Genomic DNA, 25,450 nt, shown 5'->3' on the forward strand with positions numbered 1-25,450 from the left:
GGGCAAGCAGTTGCTCACTCAGTTTTTTTTAAAAGAAAGGTGAGCTCCAAATGCATTTTTTCACGTCAGTTTGGGTGACAAAGTCATCTGAGGCCATTCCATAGCTTAATGTGAGGGACAGATGTCGTATTACATCATTAAAGTTTACGGAAACTCGTTTTCCCTCCTCTGCGGCTGTCAATCTCCATTCAGTAACAGCTAACTAACGTTATTCAAACAGCGCGCGCGCGCCTCTGTCGGTTACAGCAGGATGCACGGTAAAACTCTCTCCAATATGATATATTAACATTATAATGCTTGATCTGTAGAGAAAAGGCTGTGGATTTGCATAAAATGACTTTATTTTGTTGGAGTTTGTTGCTGTTTTTAAACGACTCGCTACCGTGTGCCTGTTAGATCACAAACAGCACAAAGACTATGAATCGGCATCAAACGCACAATAACTGGAATTTAAAACTGAAGAAACAAATGATCAATAAACTGTTGGACGGATAAACACTAGGATTTGTGTGCTCGACATGTCTTCGCTTTGTGCCGTGAACTTTTAAATGCACACTTGCTGTGACTCCATGTCGCTTTGAGCACATCATTCTGCACCCGCGATGCGCATACGCGCTCTGTTTTGAAGCGTTTCATATTATCATGGTTTTGCGCACTGAAAGATTATTAAAAGCCTATATTTTTTTATACCTAGCCTGCTCAATGCATTTAAAATAAGCATAATTTAATTGTGTATTATTTCTGTGTAGTGTAGCGTAGGCTATATAAATACACTTCTAAATTCTTGACATTAATATATAAATATAAAATTGAGAAATTTATGATTGCCTAATTGAATTTTATACTAATAGTACTAATAGCAATTTGTTTTTATTAACGTGTAGATTTGATAAAATTACTGTGCAGATTTTTTCAAGAATTACTTTTTGCTGCTGATTTATAGGCCTACACTCAATAAGTTTAATAAAAATACATAATAATACATTTATGTAATATTTAAAGGTGTTAACCGTAATCTTACACTGCAAAAATCAGATGTTTACATGAAAACACTGTATATTTCCCTCCGTTGTCAAAATCTAACACCCGCAAAAACACAGATCGTTAGCGCCTATTTTACCGCATTGCTATGCAAATTAGCTCGCGCACGCTCTTACATTAAGTACAGAATTGTTCTCAGTTTAATGCACATCTTAATGATTGAAAATGACTAATTTTAAAAACGTAATTCAAAGACTGAATGTCTAGTTTGGCGGTTAGTGTACCCTGTGATTCTATAGTCTGCATTTATTTTAAACAGAAAAATAATCATCAATTAACTTGTACTTTTGACAATAAAACAAAAATATATTAATCAGAGTGTGGCTTATTTTGTTTACATTTTAAGTGTTTTTATGATAAAAATGCAATACCCCACCCATTGGTATCACTATGGTATTTGGTACGGGGGCCCAGCAAGATGGTTTGTACCCAGGGCCCAAAATTTGGTGCTACGCCCCTGGCCGTGATCCACGGACGTAACCTTTAAGAGTATGCAGCGTTGGATCACTAATAGGCTTGAGACGCGTCTGCTCAACAGTCCGCGTTGTAACTATGAGGGTTTTTTTTTTTAGGTTTTTTTTAGTGGTAGGGGTGTAGAGTAGACGCACGATAGGCAAAAAAAAAAAAAAAAAAATGTTTGTTTATAAATGAGTGTGGAGAAGACGCGTTCAGCCGTGATCCACGGACGTAACCTTTAAGAGTATGCAGCGTTGGATCACTAATAGGCTTGAGACGCGTCTGCTCAACAGTCCGCGTTGTAACTATGAGGTTTGAGCAGTAGTGCTTCTCAGTGAGGAAAAGTAGAAAATCTTCAATGTAAGCGAGTTTAAAGAGAAAAATCAAGAATTATAAATCAATTCGATAGAGCTCCAAAAACAACAACGCATTCAGACGCGACGCATGATAATAACAGGACAAGACATTACTCACCGTGTTTGTTGAGTGATTCTTACTCACCTGAGCTTTTATGAACTCAAAGGCGCGAGAGAAAATAAATAAATAAAATAGCTGAGCGCACGGGTGGCGCTAACAGGCTAGCGAATTACCAGCGTGTTGTGTTAGTAGTAACGGAAGCCAGCGATGTTGGGTAAGCTGTATTTAGTAGTAATATAAACAACTAGAAATTGTAGTAAATGATGGTTCAAAACAAGGAAATACGAGGCTAATACGAGGCTAATACGAGGCTAACACTAAGTGACTATCCCAAGTGTTTGAATAAATCACTACATCATCAAGATATACAGCGCAACCCTGCATGTCACCTACAACGTGATTCATGAGACGCTGAAAGGTCGCAGGTGAATTCCGAAGCCCAAATAGCATTACCTTATACGAATATAAACCCTTTGGAGTAATAAACGCAGCAATCTCACAAGCACGTCTAGACAAGGGCACCTGCCAATAGCCTTTAAGGAGGATAACTTACTGACAAACTTCGCAGCCCCCACCTGATCGATGCAGTCATCCATTCTCGGCAGGGGAAACGAATCTGGCTTTGTAACAGAATTAACTCTACGACAATCAGTGCAAAAACGCATGGTACCATCCGACTTAGGAACAAGTATACAGGGAGAAGCCCAGCTAGAAAAACTAGGTTCAGCAATGTTATTTTCCAAAATATCTTTTTCCTGGTCCTCCATTTGCTTTTGTTTGTCCGTATTTACCCGGTAGAATCTCTGCTTTATTGGTTTCCCATCGACCACCTCAATGTCATGTTCTATCAGATGAGTGCACGTAGGCGAATCAGAAAATAAACAAGAAAACCGATGAATTAATTCTGTCAACTGCTCCGCACGTGCCACCGGCAAATGAGCAAACAGTTTTTCCAATTCAGCCAAAGTCTGCGAGTTATTAAAACCACCTATAGACATTTCTTCTACCTCATCCAATGTTTTTTCAATGTCTCTATCGTCAGTTTTAACTGAACCTGCAGAGACCGCGACACATGCCGCATGAGCTTGAACTACTGAAGGAGGATCACTACACGCAGAAGGCTGAAGAACACCGGTAAAATAAGGTTTTAGTAAATTCACATGACAAAGCTGTGTACTTTTCCTACGTTCAGGAGTTGCAATAATGTAATTTTGCTCTGACACCTTCTTTACAACCGTATAGGGGCCTGCAAACTTTGCCTGAAACGGAGAACTAATTACGGGAAACAGAGCCAACACCTGGTCCCCTTGGCTAAACGTGTGTAAGCATGCCTATCATACCACCAGTGGCGGTTCAAGGATTTTTCTGTAACAGGGGCCATTAAGGGGCCGCATGTCACATTCAGGGGCCAAATACAGGGTACATTCAAGCACACAAAATAATTTATTCAGTACAGTGCAAATACATTTCGGCAGTCATTCCTTTTTCAAACGCTCTAATAAAAAATTATGAGCCAGTAAAGTTCTTAATGATTTTTTTCATTTATTTATACTGGGCATAAAGGACACAATGCACTTCTTTCTGAATTCCACCTTTTAAGTTTCATAATCATGTCGTCGCTTATAAACAGTAAATTATTGTTAATTGTTTGGGGGTGGAATTGCATCTGTGATCGTTGTGAAGAATTCTCCGGTTGCTCTTCTCGTCGACGATTGATGGGTGGGAATCTCTAGTCTAGGTACCTCACGATTCGATTACGATTCAGAGGGTAACGATTATCGATTATTAACGATTTTTTTTTTTGTTTTTTGTTTTTTTACTACTTTTAAAGCAAAGTATTTATGATGACCCATAATGAACTTACTTCCAATACTTCCTATATTAATTTTATTAATAAAACAAATGGAAGTGATTTGGCAAGTCAACTGTAAGGTTACATTTGCCAGCATTTGTCCCAACATTGCAAAGAACCAACAGGAAAATAAATGTGTGCCTGTACTAGCAGCATACTTGCAGTAAATTAATACAAACTTCAGCATATTCTGAATCTCTAGCATTTAATAATAGACTTCTTCTAACCAACATCCTCTTGTTATTTCCAATGAGCAATATAATCCTTCGGACAAAAAAAACAAACATTTTGCTGTAGCAAATTCACAAACAGTTTTCATTCAAAAATATAGAATGATGTACCAGCAGCTCTCATACAAACATAATGCTTGTGGACTTAGCATATTCTGAATAATTAGTAACATACAAAGCCGCTCTTATTCACAACTAAATAATAAAGAGTTATGACTTGAAATGTTTGCTGTAGCCTATACCACAATCAAAAACAGCTTATACAAAAAAGTGAATGAACATCTGCAGAGAGCACAGTCAAAATGTAACTCTTTGTGACTGGCATTGCACATATTGCAGGGCAATATAACGTACGTATAACAGATCCGTTTACAGCATATTGATGTGAAAACTAAACAATACAGAAAGCAGCTCTCATACAAAAAATACTAAATAAGTAACAATGAAATTGCCAATTTTCCATACGTTAGCTTTTAACGAAGAGGGTGCCGTTCGAATTTGGCGCTCAGCCATAATGCGTCTCTGTTATGTATGTGCGCGACTCTGTTATGTGCGCGACTCTGTTACGTGCACGCCACAGACTGTCCGCGCACTGCACGTCCGCTTTAGAGTTCCGCCTTTTGCGTTCCGTCAATATTACGTTATTAGGAAAAAATATATATATATTTTTTAGAAAATCGATTTTTGACATTTGTGAATCGATTCAGAATCGCCCACGTCCGCATCGCGATGCATCTAAGAATCGATTTTTTCCCCGCCTCTAGAACCGCCCCTGCATACCACGATTTCATTTTCTCCTGAGATGACGCCAAATTTGTTTTCGCTAACATCCCAGCTGTATAAAGGCGATGTCGAAACCCATTAACAAAATCTATCAGGTTTACAGGAGGTTCAACATCCTTCCAACCATCTGCCAATGCTCCTAACGGACCCCGCACTTTATGCGCAAACACCAGCTCATTCGGAGAAAACCCCAAGCTCTCTTGTGTAACTTCTCTAGCTGAAAGCATTAACCAGGAAAGACCTTCCTCCCAGTCCCCACCTAGTTCAGTGCAATACGCTCGTAACAGGGATTTTAACGTTTGATGGAAACGTTCTAATGCTCCCTGACTCTGAGCATGATATGCCGAGGCTTGGACGTGACGGATACGAAGTTGTCTTAAAACTTGACCGAACATATGAGAGGAGAAGTTAGATCCTTGATCTGATTGAACTACCCTTGGAATGCCAAAAATCGACATAAACTGAGAAAGTGCACGAACCACAGACCTAGTAGTTATCGTGCGTAAGGGATATGCCGCAGGATAATGGGTGCGCTGACACATCACTGTTGGTAAATAATTTGCCCCCAATTTCGATCTAGGCAAAGGACCTACACAGTCAATTATAAGATGTTCAAACGGCTGGCCCACCGCAGGAATAGGAAATAGCGGAGCAGGTTTTAAATTTTGATTCGGTTTATCTGTAAGCTGACATGTATGACAAGTATTAATATGAGCGGCAACATCTTTTTTTACACGAGGCCAAAAAAAAAGCCACAACACTCTGTCATATGTTTTATTAACGCCTGCATGCCCAGACTCATTATGTGCCACTTTCAGAACCACCTCACGTCTCCATCCAGCTCTTGACCTACCCAGCGTTTTTCCTCCACCGTCCCCAACGATGGGATATCGGACCAAACCCGATCACCTGCTAATTTGTTACCAAGAATAACAGTAACTCCTTCAATTGGCAACGCCGGACGCACAGCCAGTGCGGCCTCACCCTGAAATAGATCACATTCAAGCATCACTTTATGCAATGGCACATGCAAAACATTTAACCCCATTCCCCGAACTGGCACTAAACTACCCAATTCGGACTCCCGAGAAAAGGGCAGTACTTCGGCCAGAATAAAGGAGTCAAATGCTCCCGTGTCTCTCAGAATTTTTACAGGCATTTTTACCGCACTGCCTACCAAAGACACAAACCCTGTTCTAACGAAAGGATGGTATGAATTCAGTACTGCAGAACACAAGGTTTTACTTTGTCCAGAAGTATTCTCATCAAGTGAACTTGCGTCAGATGAACGCACAGGCGCCGCTAAACCCGTACCTTTAGCTGAAGCACCTGAAAAAAATGTAGGCTTAGATTTAAGCACATAACAGTCCGCTTTCCAATGACCCCGTTTATGACAATATTGACAAAATTTATCTGAGTCACACAAACTATTATTTCTATTTTCTGACTGGAATCCTCTACTCTGGCGCAAACCAACATCATCAGGCACATTAACATTTGGCACACTGTAACTTGGCTGGTACTCGTACTGATCAAAAGTGCGTTTGTGCATTAACACATAATCGTCTGCAAGCATTGCCGCCTTGGTTGCAGTCTGTGCTTTTTGTTCACTAACATAGACTGCAACACGACTAGGAACCGAATTTTTTAATTGTTCCAAAATAATTAAGTTGCACAACCCCTCAAAATCACTGACTTCGGCAGCAGAACACAAACGGGAAAAATGCATTTGTAAATCACGAGCAAACTCCAGATAACTCTGTTTTTCACTTTTCTTCCAAGTTCTAAATTGTTGCCTGTAAAATTCTGGAACACGTGCATAAGCTTTTAACACTGCTGCCTTTACTTCTACATAATCCTGACTATCTTCCACAGTTAAAGACGAATACGCCTCTTGTGCTTTACCTGTCAATACAGTCTGAAGCATTAATGCTCTGGCCGCATCCGGCCATTTACACGCATCGGCAATTCATTCAAAAAGTACAAAAAAAGAATCTGGATCTCTTTCGCAAAATTTCGGTACAAGCCGCAAATTTCCTACGACATCAAAACCAGAAATACCCCTACTTGAGAAAGAAGTTGACTGCGCATACGAATCTGTACCGGCTGCAGCACCTTCCTTGTTCGTTTCTAGTCTAAATTCCAGCTCGAGCTTAGCCTGCATTGTTTCCTGTTGCATTTTCTCCACTGCCAAATCCCTATCTATTTCGACCTTTACTTTGAACCTTTCGTGCTCAATTTGCATGCTAAGTAACTCTCTCTGCTGTTCAAATGTTAAATTTGAAGTCGACATAGAACGCAAAGGTAACGAGAAAGACCCTTTTCTATTAACCTACTTCTTACAATCGCTTTCTGCCGCTCTTTAAGCATATTATTACTGATATCAATATCATAATGTTCAGCAATTTTAAGCAGTTGCTCTTTTGTGCAGAGATCTAATACTTCTTCCGACGGAGATGCTAAAAATTCCTCTACAGCCGACATTTTAACCGCGTGCGTGAAACCTATGCAGACTTATGGCAATCAAATTACTACAAACATACTAATAACAAAAAAGGTGCGCCCCTCTAACTACCTCAACCCCTAGTCTTCATGCGGCTACTTATAGTGGTTCCATTATGCACCAAACCCGATGGCAAGGAAAAGCAACCAGAAACTGGCGACTCTCCTAAATCCACGGAGTGCCCCCGAGACAACTGCTCTGTCCACTTTCACCGCAACACTACACCACCCCACCAGACGAAACCCAAAAGGGTAACGCCACTAAACCTACCAGAGACGCACCCCTTTGATAACAAATAATTACAATTTAAAATAACCTACTTACCTAAACTTCCCGCACACCGGTCAAAATCAAAGTTCTCCTCCACCAACCCGGCTCGGAGTTTATGACAAAGAAGTAAAACGGAAACACGTAATAAAAAGATAACTAATTTATTTACCAAACAGAACCAAAACTAAACACAAAATCATACCTGCAAACTTGTCGCTTTTCGGCGACAATCGCCGTTTTCTTGGTCAATTGGGTCATTTACGTGAATCGCGTAGAACCGGAGAGGTTTTTTTTGGGGGGGGGGGGGGGGGGGGTTGTATTGTTTTTCACAGTAAACTGCCATGCAGGCTAGAATTGCGAAACATTATTGGATAATTATTATAATTTACATTTCTCTGGGCCAATCGGAATCTTAGCACTTTTTCTCTTGGCCAATCGGAATCTTAGCACTTGCGTCATAATCTTGAAGCACACACACCATGACACACACAGCGTCAACAACAGCTGAGCTCGCCATTTGCCTGGCTACCGTGCGAGTCTAATGGAAACTCACGCATGAATTTTCCGGAATTTTCCTGCATTGAACTTGTTTTAGCGCCCGCCAAAGTAAATTTTTGTCCCGCCAAAGTCTTATTTGATCGGTGAGTAATGTAGATGAACGGCTGCGTTTGTGACAGGGCGCATGTTTTAACTAAAAGAACGACCAGAGAGAGAGAGAGCCGGTCGCGCGCGCGCACTCTCTGTGTAAACGACTTCACCGTCTCCAAACTAGGCGCTGTGTTGCTCTCTCTCCCTCGCACATATTAATCAAAATAAATCGACACGGTGGTAAAAGGTCGGAAGACCAAAGTTTCGTGTGGAGCATTCGGAGATTTTTTTTCCCTGAATTATACTGCTGGGTGTGAATTGTGCTAAATAAGTTTCCTTATCTTTTTGAAAAGCGTTCCGGACATTCAGCTGACATAAAACAACACTTTAATTAAACGAAATAAAAGTAAAACTATACAGTGATGAAATGTTTTCTATGTTGACAACTTGACACAAATCTTGGATGTCCATGTCCTAACTGCTGGGATAATCACACAAAGCGCACGACACGTCCAATTCGCGAACTAATAATGACTCCTTTGAACCGATTCATTTTAATGAATCGTTAAAACAACTGATCTTTCCAACAGTGAACTCAGGAGACGTCTGAATCGGTGTATAACTAATCAGTAACACTTTACAATAAGGTTCTATTTATTACATACATTATATAAAAAGTACAGTTTGCTAACTCAAGCTTAAACTTTAAAATAATTAAAACCACTTTTTTTAAAAGCATTTTAAACATTTTTCCACACAGCTATCAAGAATCGATAAGAGAATCGTTAAAGAATTGGATCGATAATCAGAATCGTCAGTGGCATTATTATTGATAAAATCTTATCAAATCCCATCCCTATGTGAAGACAGTAAAATTATAATCAAACATTAAAGAACATACATGTTTTTTAATATTTTTTTTTTTTAAGAGTAAAAAGATGCTAACATGAGGTCTTATTGTGTCACTGTCAGTCTTGTTACATCAGTGCAAAACTAGGGTATGCAGATTAATTATTATTATTATACATCATTCATCAGCATGCATTGATTAATCCCATGGCATGTATAAAAAAAAAAGTTAGACTGCACACATAGCACGTAGTTGTATGCATCAAGGGATTTGTACGCTCTAATCCTTTCTCTAGTATACACACTTGGTGTCTGAATTAGATAGTTGTATCAGGCCATTCAATTGCTGGCCATTTCTTGTCATCCACATCAGATCATCATGTATGGCGTAGGGATCTGGCAAGATCTCACCATTGCTGAGAGTACGTTTTTTAATATAATCGGCATGGTCGGAGGTACTAAGGCTTCCCACATAATCCATGGTCAAATCTTTGATTTACAGTACAGTATTTTGTGTATGTATGCAGTCATGAAATGTGGCAGGTCGTAAAGTAACGTAAACAAGCGTAACGTAACTTATATAAAAGCAAATTTGGGCTGTCCAGTAGATGCTGCACTGCTAACATTGGCTATTACATTACTAGCCTAACATGATAATTCATAGATATAGCACAGTAACACTGCAAAATTAAAGACAAACAGATCCAATTAAAATCACGTTTTATTGAGTCAGCAGTTATATACAAACAATACAAACAATAAGGAAAGCTTCAATACTTAAAGGAACACTCCACCGTTTTTTTAAATAGGGCTTATTCACTTTCTTTCCTACATTTAGATAGGTGGGCAAATGCATTTTTGTCTCAGTGCATGCATTGTTTTAGTTTGACAGGGTCGGCGCTAGTTTAGCTTAGCACAATGAATGGAATCCTTTGTTGCCAGCTAGCATGTCCTAAGGCAAGGCAAGGCAAGGCAAGTTTATTTATATAGCACATTTCATACACAATGGCAATTCAAAGTGCTTTACATAGAAGAAATTAAAATAATGAAAAGAAATAAGAATAATTAAAACAGTTTAGAAAAATAAAATAAAATACAGTACTTTTAAAAAATAAAAAATAATATTTATTATAGATCTTTCTTTCAAAGGATTCCCTTAAGACTTAAATCTTTCAACCTTCTTTTAACCTTCAATCTTCTTACGACTTCCATCTATCAACTTTCCTTTAACTTTCTTTTCTCCCTCATTTACTCACACGTTCTTTTCACTTTCTTTAGCACTTTAGCACTGCGTTCACATTCTTTCTCAGACGAAAACTTTAATATCGTCATTTAAATACTGTTCTACTTTCAAACCCACATTAATCACTTTCACATTATCACCTTCTGAGTGGGCATTTACAGTTTCGGGCTAAATGCCCTGCTGACATAGGAGAAATTAAAATAATTAAAAGAAATAAGAATAATTAAAACAGTTTAGAAAAATAGAGTAAAATACAGTACAGTACAAACAGTCGGACGAACAGCGGCACAGTGCTCATTCAGTAAATGCATAGCTAAACAGAAGTGTTTTGAGTCTGGATTTGAATGTGACTACTGTAGGAGCACATCTGATCTCTTCTGGAAGCTGGTTCCAGCTGCGGCTGGCATAGTAGCTAAAAGCAGACTCGCCATGTTTAGAGTGAACCCTTGGTATTTCTAGCTGATATGATCCTAATGATCTGAGTGATCTGTTGGGTTTATATTCAGTGAGCATATCTGCAATGTATTGAGGTCCTAGGCCATTGAATGATTTATATACCAGTAATAATACTTTAAAATCAATCCTAAATCTAACTGGGAGCCAGTGTAAAGACCTGAGGACTGGTGTGATATGTTCATATTTTCTGGTTCTGCTCAGAATCCTGGCGGCAGCGTTCTGTATGAGCTGCAACTGTCTTATGGTCTTTTTGGGAAGGCCAGTGAGAGTAAAAGTGATATAAAACTTTTTAAAACCCCACCTAATTACTTCTTGTGGCCTGCGTATTCACAACAAGTACAAATAGTGATGCAGATTAACACTAGGCGATTTCCTAGGCAGATATTGACTTATATATTAAGGACTATATTAGGGGGAAGCACAGGCGAAGCACTGCTACTTGGGCGTGATATCTCTGTGCTTCCTGTGCTCTGTGCTTCCCCCTAATATAGTCCCAAGTCAATATCTGCATAGGAAATCGTCTAGTGTTAATCTGCATCGCTATTTGTACTTGTTGTGAACATGCAGGCCACACGAAGTAATTATGTGGTTTTTAAATTTTTTTTATATCACTTTTACTCAGGACATGCTAGCTGGCAACAAAGGATTCCATTCATTATGCTAAGCTAAGCTAGCGCCGACCCTGTCAAACTAAAACAATGCATGCACTGAGACAAAAATGCATTTGCCCACCTATCTAAATGTAGGAAAGAAGGTGAATAAGCCCTATTTAAAAAAACGGTGGAGTGTTCCTTTAAGGTTGTTGCAGTCACGGACCAGCTCACCAATCTGGCTTTCTGCCTCTGGTGTGCGCACGCACCCTGTAATGTTTGTAAACAGGAAACCCGTGTATATTGAGGAAACATGCTAAGTTCACATACTCTTTTTTCTGAAAAACACTTCTACAGCCAGTTATTTTACATTGAAATGTGTGTTTCCAGGCTGGAATGTTTGTTTTTGTTTTGGTCTGTGATAGTGCACGTTTCCAATTTGCCAATTTTCATTGTCCATTGCACCGTTCCTGTTGCGTGTGCTCAAACTGAGGAGAAGGGGGCGGGAGAAACGATGAGCTCGGATATTTTAAATTTGATCTGCAGTACCTATTTTCACCACTAGTTGTCATTCTTACAGACAGCACCTTTAAAGTAACAGCACACACCTGATATTCCTACTGTTGTCTGTGACGTTAACGTTAAATAAAACAACAAAATACAGCTTTAACAAAGATTAAACTACATTTAATTTCAACAGTGAACAAATAGTGTTATTTTACATCTAGGCTTAATTATTCATTTCTGTACCTGAATACTACTGTTAGACTTTGTAACTTTGTTATTTAGTATTCATCTCTGCTTGTAAATTGTGTATTTGTTTTTATTTATTACTGACTGTTCACTTGTTTTTAATAATGTTTGAACTTCATCAGTTAAGAGCATGCTCTCTCCCCCCGCAACCGTCTTGCAACACATCTTCGTCTTCGCAAAATCTTAATTACAACATTGTATAGATTACATTGTATAATATGATGCTCATACATTTACTATATTGCATTATAGCAGATATCACCAAATCAGTAAAAGAACAAAAAATACACTACGAAAGATCTCCATGATTAGCCTGTTTTTGCACTTTCTGCTTTTTCCTGTTTGAGAATTTCTGTCTAATAAATAGATGACCTTAGCGCACGTGTGGATTTGTTTACAAATTTTGGTTTACTTTTTTTTTAAAAGGGCAGTGTGAAAGCGAACCACGCCAAATAAAAAAAAATCAATATTGTATTTGGTCCGGACCAAAGCAAGTGAACTAGCGGACTTTCCTGGTGTTTATACCCCTAGTCACTATGCAGGAACTACTAGTGATCTGGACCATTATTTTAAAGTTAAAAACATATTTTTCACTTTAAAATAATGGTCCAGATCACTTGTAGTTCTTTAAGATTGTCTTTTTTTACTCAGAACATGGTCATAAAATGCATCACTGTTGTAGGATGGTCGTAATCAGGCGTCAAGAGGTTGATGTTATGGCACATTCAAAACAAGAGTCAGTCTTAAAGATGATGGGACTTTTATTTTCCCAATTAAGGCCAGTTAAGGCCAAAGGCAGGGCAAAATCCATTTCTAAGACCGAACAAGTGACTAACTTTTCCACAAAAAAACACAAAAAAAAAAACATGAGAGTCAAAAAAAAAAAAAGGAAGAATATAAGCAACTTTCAAAATTATAATGTTCAAAATTGTCTTCTTCTTCTTCTTCTTGTAACTGGCAGCTCACTCCTTAGGAGAATTACTGCCACCTACTGTATAGCCTACAAGGGTTTTCCTTTTATTTTATATACTTTCCTTCCCTCTTCTTTCCTTTTATTTGTGGATGTAATGTCTAACCCACCTTCTGCTGGCGCTGCATGTTCAGCTCCTCCAGCTTCTGCCCTGGGCTCCTCAACTCCCTCCTGAACCTTCTTCTTCTTCTTCTTTTTCTTTCTGTTTCATGGCCGTTCACTCCTTAGGAGTATTACTGCCACCTACTGTATACCTTGCGCACATGAGTAATGGATCTGAGTTGCAAAAAAAACACTTTAACATCCCAGAGGATCAGAGCCCAAGCTTCAGCTGACGCTGCGTGTTCAGCTCCTCCAGCTTCCACACTGAGCTCCTCAACCTCAAGTGCTGCGTTCCAGTCCAAAATGGTCATGCCCTTCACTCGCTAACTTCCCTCCGTCTCGTTCACTCGGATGTACGTCATTGCTTACGTTGCACGAGTGCCCACTACTGGCGGAAGCTGCAATGGGCTGAATTGGAACGTCCTAAGCCCTTGATCACTTGGAATCAGCTGTGGAGTTTATTTATTTATTTTAATTTTTTTTTCTTTAAGAATTTGTTTAATGCAGCATCCAAATGTATATAGGTGTGTTTGGGTTGTTTTAAATTTAAAAATATATAATTAATATATCATAGAGTTGTTTGTTGTGGTGGTGATTAGACGAGATATGTGGTGACGTCACAATCGTACTGCATTGTGGGACATATAGGTGCCTGAAGTGTACATATGAAGTAGACTCGCTCCCTCGGTCAAAATCGAGGGAACGAGGGTCTGTCCATATAAACTTCCCTCATCCACTATATGAAGTGGAACGCACTTCAAAATGGCGGCAGGGATTCTCCCGAGGGGAAGTGCTTAGGGAAGTTCACAAGTGCGTGTCTAAAAGTGGACTGGAACGCAGCCCAGGATGATCAGAGCTACTTGCTGCTCCTCCTCCTCAGGCTCTAGATCCGGTGATCTAGTCCTGTAAGCTCTAAAAATGTTATCACGTCCTTAAACCTCTGTCTATCACTCAAACCCTTTCCCAATAGGTCCATTATACTCACTGGCCTGTTCTTTATATTACTAAAAAGGCCGCTACGCTGTTCTTCATATTTACAACACGTAGCCCTCAAACTGTATTCACTTTATAGCCCTTAATTCTGTAATTGTGGACAAATGTGGGCACAGAGGACTCAGATGTGACCCTATTTTTTATATATTATAAATGTTATATCACTGTCTTCGATAAAATTTTGTCTATCCATTTATGGTGTGTTTTTTTTATTTTGGGGGTATTTTTGAATTTATTTACTTCAAAAAGTACCATATTTTCTATGTAAATTATGCTTATTTTTTTGAGTGTGAGTTTTTGGCATGATGAGAATGTTGTACAGGATCAGCCCTTCATTTGTGTGTATGTTAGATATGCATTGTATTGGATCTATTGATTTATTTTTACAAAAAAACAAGAAGAATGCTCTAAATTACAGTTTTTGCTCTAAATTACATTACTTTCACTTTCACCTTCACTGTCACTTTCACTTTCACTTTTTCCCATTCATTTCTATGGGTGCCCATTTTTGACCCAAATACAAGATTAAGGATTTTTTTTTTTTCACCCACTTAACATTGTAGAATTGAGTCAAAAAAAATTGTGTGTGTTCAGGAGGCAAACTTAGGAAAAGTGGCCAAGTCTTGTACCGCTCGGATCAAGGGAAGTATTTTTTAAAAATAAATCAACATTATTTTGCCCACATTTGTCCAGAATACGGTTTTAGGGTTAAAAAACACATGTTCTACTGTTTCAACAACACCACATTCATCACACATACCGTTTCAATGCTTTCCCATTAATGCCAGTGTTGAGTTTAACCCTGTATGACCCATCCTTAGTCTAGAAATCATTACTTTTTCCTTTCTATGTCTTCCATAGCACGATTATTTTTTCCCTACTGACTTTACAATACTATAATACCACCTACCTGTACTGCTACTTTCCCATCTTTGTTGCCATATTCTTATTATTTCTCTATTAATTATTGATCTAACTTAATTTCTTCCTAAAGGTATCTTAATATCTATCAAGTCTTTCCTTAACGCTTCTTTTGCTAATTTATCCGCAAGTTCGTTTCCTACTATCCCAATATGTGCCGGCACCCAACAAAAGTATACAATTATACCCTCTATGTTCAGCCTATATAATAATGTATACATTTCTACTAGCAGGTCTTCTATGGAATAAAATCACTTTCAAAAATAATCGTACGTAATTCAAAAATCTTTTTTAGAGTACAACTCTAAAATGTACGACTGTGACAGTTTACAGACACAGCGCTTGTTTTCACAACAGCTCTGTTACACACACGACATGAGAATTACGACCACGAAGTGCGACTGTCAAAAATACGTCATCAAGGTCACAGGCATTACTATCCAAGGGAAGATGAATCGATTCAACGAAGTGCGCATGCGCCCCACCAACGTTTTAAACCACTGGCGCCGAAATGGCGGATCAGCAGCCAAGCGCTCACTCCTCGTCTCAGGTAAGTTAATTTTTTTAAACAATTTTATCTGACATGTTTAAGCAGGGGTCATCAAACTTGTTCCTGGAGGTCGTGAGGTCGGAGCTAAACTCTGCAAGACACCGGCCCTCCAGGACCGAACTTGACGACCCCTGTGTGTTTAAGGGTTAGTTATCACTAATAACAGAGAGGAGCAATATTACAGAGATAGTATAGTAGGTAAGATAAGCTCTCAGAGTACATGTAACGTTAGGTGCTTAAAGAAGTTGTTTAGGAGGTCTTCACTGCAGCCTGTAGCGCGATGAGATAGGGCTACATAAAAGAATGAGCAATTTTCAGTGTTGACTTCCTAACAGCCGTGTTACATGCACTGTAATACACAGGTCCTGTAATATAAGTGTTCACTGTTTAAGTATTGAAGTCATATTTCATTTATCACTAATAAAAGATATAATTTTGTCTAAGTAATATTAATGTCAGAGTAATTTGACTTACAGGGACCGCTGATGACGCACCTCATAGAACGCCTCAGGTCACGAATAAGTGCAGTTTTAGATGGTCATCAGCTGGACTTGGACTATTTTCAGTATGTTATCAATCAAGAAGTGTTTATTTTGTCATCAGCCTCTACTATCTTTGATGTGCCAAAATGATATTTTGGAGACCCTCATGGATTTACAACAAAAAATTCATGCAGCTCTTTCCCAAGAGGTGGCCCCAGTTCTTACGAGGGAATGTGGTGGTGGACGAGGTCGACCTAAGTTTATTGTTTCTGAGGAAATGCTGTCCCGTCTCATAGAGATGTCTATACCAGTTTCTTGTATTGCGAACATTTTAGGAGTAAGCCAGTCAACAATCTTCTGCCGAATGCGTGACTTGGGTTTTTCTGTAAAAACTACGTATAGCACCATATCTGACAATGAATTGGATAATGCCATTTTGGCCATCAAAAGAAGACTACCAAATGCTGGATTATAGGATGATAAAAGGCTGCCTGCAAGCAGACGGACATAGAGTGCAATGGAACCGCATAAAATAATCCATGCACAGAGTGGATGCCCCTGGAATTTTGGAAAGGATGACACAGCTGGGGTGTATTGTCAGGAGGTCATATTTTGTTCAAAGTCCACTGTCCTTAGTCCATATTGACACGAATCACAAGCTCATAAGGTATGGTCTTATATTTTACCTACAAAAGTGTAATGTTATGCAATATTACGTTTAACATGGTTTTACTTTGAAGGTACAACATCATCATATTTGGTGGGATAGATGGGTTCTCACGAAAGGTAAACAGATTCATTTCCAACCCAGTGGAATCTATCTATCAATCAATAATATTACTTATCTATCTATAATCTGACTATCTATCTGTGTTTGGATGTATTGAATGATTTAATGTATTACATTTATTCTTTTTTGTTATAGATCATGTACCTGGAACCAGCAACAAACAACCGTTCAAGCACTGCCTTATCATTCTTTGCAAAGTCTGTGCAAAAACATGGCTAGCCTTCAAGGTAGGAGAAAATTGTTTTTCTGCTCCTCACTTCCTTGCGTTTAGTTAAACCCTCATCCGTCCCTCAGGTCATTTTGACCCAAAACTGATTTTCCAAAAAATTATAAAAATCGTGTGTTGATCGTACCGGTCCAAGATTTCTTTACTTTTGTCATACTTGCACCAGGAATACACACACACACACAAAACTGAGTGGATTTGAGGAGTTTAAATGGGTGCAATAAAAAAAGTAACAAAAGGGTCCCTCGTGGGTCATTTTGACCCACATAGGAATGAATGGAATTAACGAGAAAACTACTTTTTTTTTTTACTTTTTAAATTTTTTTTTATATATATACAAAATCTGAGACAATAAAGATTTATACCCAAAATAAGGGCTGAGACTACAGAATATCCCCAATGCAGAAAACACACACACGCACGCACGCACACACACACACACACACACACACACACACACACACACACACACACACTCCAATAGAACATATTATAATGTTTCATGTTTCTGCTGGGATATGACTGTCATTTTTCCTTAATTTTTTTTTTTTTTTACTTAACAGTTACATTTGAGAGACTGAGTTTATATCATAGTTATATATATTTTTTATATATTTATATTTATGAAATTGTATGAATGTACACACATGTTTAGGTTCTAATTCAGCTAGATTTTTATTTTATTTTTTTTACAAAATACAGATTTTTTTAATGTAAAAAATATTTTTCTTAAAAAAAACATCCAGAATAAAAGGTAAATATAATAAAAATCACCCAAAAATAATAGAAAAACCTACATAAATATTTAGAAATAAATTATAAAAATGGAATCTAAGATTTCTGGCCCTCGGGTCATTTTGACCCAGGAAGGACACTTCTGTTATAGGTTCGGGAGGGACGGATAAGTAAACATGTTTATTTGTATTTTCTTAACATTATGAAAATTGTGTTTTCAGAGCTTATGAAATATAAACAAAAGATCAGTATAATTTTTTTTTTTTAAACACGCCTCTTTCCAAGTGTCAATAGAAGTTGAATTATCTTCTTGTGGGGAGTATGGGGACTTCTCCATCGACTGGAAATAAAACAGAAACTCATCAACCTTGTTTTTAGAGCTCACTGATGACTACAATAAACACCTTAGACTTACATCATCACTTGAGATACACAGATCCACATGTTCCATCTTACAGTGTTTTATGTGTACTGGAAGGCACTGAAGGGGAACCATTTTGCTGCAGAGTGTACACTGGGCTTTGGGCGTTTTTTCAAATTCCCTTGCATCAGGTGGTAATGGAGTTGTCAATTTGCTCTTGCAGAGGAACTACATACATTGTGCTCTTTCCATTGCTGCTCACGGTTTTTAATTGCTGTCCATTATACCCATCGGGGTCAGGAGGGATGACAGTCAATTTCCGTTGACCACCTCCACCTATGATTCAAAGTATTTAACAGAATATAGAAATAGACAATACACCAAAAATATTTAACAGATAAAATCCATCTGATATCTATAAACGCGTATGATTTCAATTCACATAAGTTTTAAGAGGTTATGAAAAAAAATTCAAAACGATCCTACATACCTGAGCACTTGTGCAGCAACCATCCTCCGCAGATTTTTGCCAGTTTTGGATATGCATTAACAAGCACCTCTGATAGCTTAATTATCAAAGGCAGAGTAAAACAGAGTAAGGAAATTCACCCAACACAAAAAACAAGAAAAATTACATTATTGATCTTACCTCTGAATGAGTCATGTTTTCGGTTATAGTTAATGATCGTCTCCCAAGTCCTGCAAGTGTAAGTTGTAATTCTGTCTCTCCTTTGGGCGTTTTCAAATATTGTTGGTCAAGGAGAAAAAAAAACATCAAAAAGCTTTTCTGTTGCCGTTTATATGGTCCGAAACGTTTTTTACCCCTTACTTCCTTTCTGAAGAATCCAGGAAATGACCTAAATTTTTTTTATTTTGAGCCAGTTCAGAACATTGAGAACACTCACATGCACACTAATATATGTGATGTAATGTTAATGTGTGATGAAACTTATATTCAGTATGTAATAAAAAAAGATATACTGTACAAACTGTATATTCCACCAGTACAGACATACACAGTTTATTAAAGGACAAGTTCTGTATTTTACACTTAAAGCCCTGTTTTCAGATCGGGTGGCTACCACAGAAACCGAAAATTCTCGGTCCAGCAGCATTTGTCCAAATTTCAATCTTAACCATTGTATTTCATCAGAAACCGAACTTGTCTTTTAAAACCACCGTTACATTGAATCTCACACCTAGCCATTTCCTGCTGAACTGACTGCCCATTTGACTTGGACCTTCTTTCTTCTGCTGACTGTACACTGATATTGGACTGGTTCCCCACTTTCGGATGTCCAACACTTAAGGTGTTGGTCAACATCGACACAGATTCTGGGCTGTATGCAAGATGTCACCTAATGGAACCTGATGAACAATGAAATATGACTTCAATACTTAAACAGTGAACACTTATATTACAGGACCTGTGTATTACAGTGCATGTAACACGGCTGTTAGGAAGTCAACACTTAAAATTGCTCATTCTTTTATGTAGCCCTATCTCATCGCGCTACAGGCTGCAGTGAAGACCTCCTAAACAACTGTCTTCTTTAACCCTCTGGGGTCTGAGGTGTTTTTGGGGCCCTTGAGATGTTCTGACATGCCCTGACATTTGTGCTTTTTTCAGTTGCATATAAACATATTAAAGGTAGGGTAGGTAATCATTTTTCTAAAAAAAAAACATTCCAAATTTGTTTAAACTGTCTTTATATACCAATACATAATTAAAATGTAAGTACTCTGAAAAAGAAAATATAAAAATCGAGTGACTGTAGACCTTTTAATCTGCAATAAACACAGCTCATTATTTCCATTCACTCCACCCCCTCCCTTCTGAGCTCCTTCCAAAGCCACGCCCCCAAAACACATGAACGCGCGACGAACAAGCTGGAACAAGACGCATTTATTACCTGAGACGAGTGGAGAGGAAGGAGCGCAGTACATACAGTGACATCATGTCAGAATCACATGTAATAAAATACCTAACTTTATCACTATGAATATAAACAAATAAGATTTCTTTTAGTACTCACTATCAAGCTAGCATATCGATAATGGTAAAGTTTCATTCGGTAACGAGCTATATTTATAAGGCAAAACTAAAAACAGGTTGCATTGATACACGTTTTTCCATTACCACCAGTTACACTGTGATGAAGATGAATTTCGTGTAAGATTCATAACATATACGGTGTTTTGCATGTAAGAGTTTCCATGATGAAAACATTGTTGACTCTAATGAAGAAGACTAACGTACACTCCGAGTCCGGAGACAAGTACCGCATCGTCGGTTCGAGGACAGGTCCGGGGTTGAGGGCGAAGCAGAGGAGGTCGTTCAAGAGCGCGGGCAGGGTCCGAGGAAGTAGTTTTTGCCTTGTTTGCCTTCGCTGACTGCATATGCAGGTGCTTTGAGCTGAATATTTCCGGGAACGGTGACATGTGATGAGTGCACGCAGGGCAGCGCGCGCAGTGGGGCTCGGGCACGAGACATGAAGGCATCTGATTGGTTCTTTACATTCGCACCGAATGGCAGTGATTGGTCAGAGTTTTTACTGTCCTGCAGCTGCTACAGAGGTCTGATTTTTTTCATTCCTTTTTCTAAACACATAATGTATTGACTACTATCAGGATGGAAGGACCATTTCACCCAGTATAAAAAAAAGTGTTTCTGAACAGGATTACCTACCCTACCTTTAATGGCAAAGGTGTAAATTCACTCTATATAGCACAAACAGGGCTACCATAATATGTGAGCCACGTGTATGTACATGTTTTCATTTTTGAGAGAATAATGTTTATGCATGGTTTTTGAAAAAACTAAAAACTAAAATTTCTGAAATAAGGCCACAAAACACATAGTAAATATGTGTCAATAAGACTTTTGACTAATGGATGTCCTCGCCTAGAGTTTTTTCTTCAAAATTATGTGAAAATAGTCTTGCTTTATCGTTCACATAAAACCATACATTGATTTAAATTGATGTAAAACAGGTTTTGCTTGGAAAGCCAATATGCGAGGGGGGGGGCGTGAACGAGGAGTGGTTTACACCTTAGAATACAATGTCCCACCCACTCTGCATAATGATGAGCCATTCACTCAGGTGTGACACAGTGACTGAGCCACAATGCAAGGACAAAAGATATATTTAGAAGAAGACTTATATTGACCATTTAAGATTTTGCTTACATCTATCTTGTAAATATGTTTTGCTATTTTATTAAAAAGGTTACAATTACAACAATAATTACAATTTCAACAATATTTCAAGTGTACTCTTTCTTTGTAAAAAAAAAAAAGATTATAGGCCAGGAATAGTTACAATCTTCCTCTGAGGAAACAACCCGGTATCATGCATTCTTCCTCGCTGTCCAGAATCATCTGAAGGGCGTCTTTACTGGAGAAGCGTGCCATACTCAAAACGCTATGAACTATCAGTAAGTCTGATGAAGAAACTGTGTTTTTATGGTATTGATCGGGGGGCGTATGCGATGCATACTAGATCACCTAAACTATTTACCATTTGAATAGCGCCGGGGGCGGGGCGGCCTCAACTCATTATAGAGATAATGAGGCAGAAGGAAAAACGGTACCTCTCCTTGCTTTCAAACGGATTACAGGAGTTGAAAACATTTGTTTTTTATATAAATTACTTCATTTAAAAGAAGAGATTTCAAGCTTCATAAGTGAGAAGTATTCGGTGAGTTACAGTTCATTTTCGGACGCGTTTCAGAATGGACTTCACTGGCAGAGAGAAGGCAGAACTCGCTTCGTGTTTATTTTTCTTTATTTGGCGAAAAGCTCAACACTTTGTTTTTATTATGAGTATACACAAAAATAATACACATTTAACAGAATCGATTGATGTACGAAACTCCTATGAAAAATCAAAGTCAACAGAGTATTTATGAGTTTCTTTTACACTGATAAAAAAAAAGCGAGCTGGTATCGCCGGCGATACCGTCGACCTCAGGGGGTTAAGCACCTAACGTTACATGTACTCTGAGAGCTTATCTTACCTACTATACTATCTCTGTAATATTGCTCCTCTCTGTTATTAGTGATAACTAACCCTTAAACACACAGGGGTCGTCAAGTTCGGTCCTGGAGGGCCGGTGTCTTGCAGAGTTTAGCTCCGACCTCACGACCTCCAGGAACAAGTTTGATGACCCCTGCTTAAACATGTCAGATTAAAAAAATAAATAAAAGTAACTTACCTGAGACGAGGAGTGAGCGCTTGGCTGCTGATCCGCCATTTCGGCGCCAGTGGTTTAAAACGTTGGTGGGGCGCATGCGCACTTCGTTGAATCGATTCATCTTCCCTCGGATAGTAATGCCTGTGACCTTGATGACGTATTTTTGACAGTCGTTTCGCACACCGCACTTCGTGGTCGTAATTCTCATGTCGTGTGTGTAACAGAGCTGTTGTGAAAACAAGCGCTGTGTCTGTAAACTGTCACAGTCGTACATTTTAGAGTTGTACTCTAAAAAACACACAAAATCGCGTATCTGTAAACTGTCGTGGCCGTAGATTTTGGAATCCAACTCTGACAAAAAACATAATTACATAAAATAGTTTTAAATTACGCACGAGTATATTAAAATTACACACAAATGTTTTGAATTACGTACAATTATTTTTTAAAGTGATTTTATTCCATAGTCTTCTCTGTCACTTTTTGTTGACAATATACTTTAAAGTGCTGATGCAGAATCTGAGCAAATTACAGTCGACATCCTATTTGGCTTAGTCTGCTCTAACCACTGCAATCCTACTATTATAGCAGTTAGTTCTGTTGAATATACAGACATTTTGTCACTCAACCTTAAACTTATTTTCGTCTCAAATTTTGGAATATATACTCCTACTCCCACTTTTTGTTCGACTGGGTCTTTAGATCCCAGAGATCTGTATACAAGAATAAAAAAATTCTCTCATAAAATAATTGATTTCATAACTATTAGTATATCTTTCTTCTGCTTTCTCCCGATCCTCCAGCAGTCTCATTTCAACATTAGGTTCAGGAATATTACACACCGATACCCCTTTTAACGGCATATTGTGACAAATAACTACATTTTCCAGACCACATTCCTTAACCCATTGTTTATACTTCCACCCAAAACTATTCCCATTATTCTTTTTATATTCCCAACAGTCATTTAAAATTGCTTGTGTGTGATGACTCTTATTACAACCCTGCAAATTAACCCAGTACGTCATTGTAAGCTTTTCCCTTCTTAAATCTAGTGGCATCTCCCCCATCTCCCCATTTCAGCCCTAATGTCTTCTAGAAGGGTTGATCTTATTGCTCCACAGCAGATTCTAAGTGCCCTAGCCTGTACGTTGTCCAACTTCTTTAGCTCTGATTTTGCTGCGGCACCATACACTGCACACCCATAATCTAAACTTGACCGTATTAAGGCTTGATATACATGTAATAGTGCGCTTTTCCTTGCTCCCCACTCATATTTGGCTACTGAAGTCATGCAGTTTATTACTCCTTTGCACTTATTCTCAATTTTCTTAATATGTCTATTCCATGTTAATTTTCCATCAAATATTAACCCAAGGTATTTAAATTCTGTCACTCTTTCTAATAATTGACCATATAATTTCAAAGTTATTTGTTCCATTTTCCTTTTCTTTGTAAAAACCATATATTGGGTCTTTAATACTGAAAACTTCAGTCCCCATTCCACTGACCACCTTTCAACTTTGTTTATTGATTCTTGTATTCCTTTGACAGCATTCCCTAAGTTCCTCCCTCTTTTCCACACTGCACCATCATCTGCATATAGTGCCTTCCCCATACTTGGTTTAACTCTTTCAAAAATATCATTAATCATTATATTAAATACAACTGGACTGATTACACTTCCTTGTGGAGTCCCATTCAGAATATCATGCAGTGTTGACATTTCTTCCCCTATTCTAACCTGAAATGTACGCTTAAACAAGAAATCCAATATCCAGTTGTACATTCTCCCAGCTACTCCGATTTTATCTAGCTTAATTAATAGTCCCTCCCTCCATAAAGTGTAATATGCCTTTTCAATATCAAAGAAAACAGCAACAAGAGATTCTTTCATTGTTAAAGCTTTTTAAACCTCATTTTCAAATAATAGCAACGCATCCATTGTAGATCTTTTCCTCCTAAACCCACTTTGAGCTGATGATAAAATCTCATTTTTCTCCAAAAAATAATTTAATCTTCTTACTATAATTTTTTCCATCACCTTACATAATGTAGATGTAAGAGCAATTGGCCTATAGCTACTTGATTTTGTTGCATCTTTACCTGGTTTTGCTACTGGTATCACTATTGCATTTTTCCACTCTTTGGGTAAGGTGCCTTCATTCCATATCTGGTTATATACATCCAGTATTACTTTAATGGCTACGTCCGGTACGTTCTATTAACATACTATACCTGATCCTGTCTCTTCCTGGTGTTGTATCCTTTGAATTGCTAATAGCAGTTTTTAGCTCAAAGAGATTAAAATCATCATCCATGTTACTATCAACTTCTTGTTTTTTCATACAAACATTCTCATACATTATATTTAACTCGTGTCTTCTTTTTAAAAACTTATCACTCAAGTTTTCAATACTATGGACTTTAGCAAATGTTTTGGCCAATATTTCTATCTTTTCTTTATCTGTTCTGGTCACCTTTCCATCTTCCTCAATTACAGGAACTTGTTTATGAGTATTAATACCATTAATTTTCCTTATCATTCTCCATACCACATGCATTCCAGTCTCTCTCCCAACTGTGTTACAGAACTCCTGCCATGCTTTTCTCTTTGCACTTTTAATTACCCTTCTTGCAGCTGCCCTTTTTTTCTGATAATCTATTACTGTATCTTGAGTTATTAACCTTTTTAAAACCCGGAATGCCTTATTCCTTTCTTTAATTGCCATTGTGCATTCTTCAGACCACCATGGAACATTTTTCTTTCTTTTTCCATTGCCTCGTATTAATGGTGTAGATAGGTTCGCTGCTAAAATGATTTCACTTACTACTTTTTTTAACCTTAAACTTTTAAGTTTTCTCAACTTTTTTTTTTTTACAGTGTACTTACACATTCTACATTATTACTTGTATTTATTCTCTTATACACTATACCTTATTTAATAAATGTTGCACACCCTCCCCCTCTTCCAGTTACTCTGTCTTTCCTCTCTACTACATATCCATTGATCTTAAAGTCCAAAGAATTATTTAACCATATCTCTTGAATGCACATGATGTCTGGTGCCTTTTCCATTTCTGAGATATGC

At 38.0% G+C, this 25,450-nt stretch overlaps 3 long non-coding RNA genes across 6 annotated transcripts; 2 read left to right on the forward strand and 1 right to left on the reverse strand.

Annotated features, from left to right (window-relative positions):
* Positions 1-3,647: 3,647 nt before the first annotated feature.
* Positions 3,648-3,965, forward strand: LOC309502165. Its single transcript, XR_014207175.1, has 2 exons — positions 3,648-3,717; positions 3,861-3,965. It is a non-coding gene; the product is annotated as an uncharacterized lncRNA (long non-coding RNA).
* An 11,484-nt stretch (positions 3,966-15,449) lies between these two features.
* On the forward strand, positions 15,450-17,067 carry LOC309501266. 2 transcript variants are annotated; one of them, XR_014206832.1, is made up of 3 exons: positions 15,450-15,567; positions 16,044-16,835; positions 16,975-17,067. It is a non-coding gene; the product is annotated as an uncharacterized lncRNA (long non-coding RNA). The 2 variants fall into 2 exon arrangements; XR_014206833.1 differs by lacking the exon at positions 15,450-15,567 and having other exon boundaries at positions 15,711-16,716; positions 16,790-16,835.
* A 949-nt stretch (positions 17,068-18,016) lies between these two features.
* On the reverse strand, positions 18,017-23,336 carry LOC309502052. 3 transcript variants are annotated; one of them, XR_014207098.1, is made up of 4 exons: positions 22,148-23,336; positions 19,361-19,722; positions 18,216-19,018; positions 18,017-18,140 (listed from the first exon to the last, which is right to left on the reverse strand). It is a non-coding gene; the product is annotated as an uncharacterized lncRNA (long non-coding RNA). The 3 variants fall into 3 exon arrangements; XR_014207099.1 differs by having other exon boundaries at positions 18,040-18,497; positions 18,652-19,018; XR_014207100.1 differs by having other exon boundaries at positions 18,040-19,018.
* Positions 23,337-25,450: the final 2,114 nt, after the last annotated feature.

The sequence above is a fragment of the Leuciscus leuciscus genome, assembly GCF_965113295.1.
Source record: "Leuciscus leuciscus genome assembly, chromosome: 6".
In the NCBI taxonomy this organism is placed as follows: domain Eukaryota; kingdom Metazoa; phylum Chordata; class Actinopteri; order Cypriniformes; family Leuciscidae; genus Leuciscus; species Leuciscus leuciscus.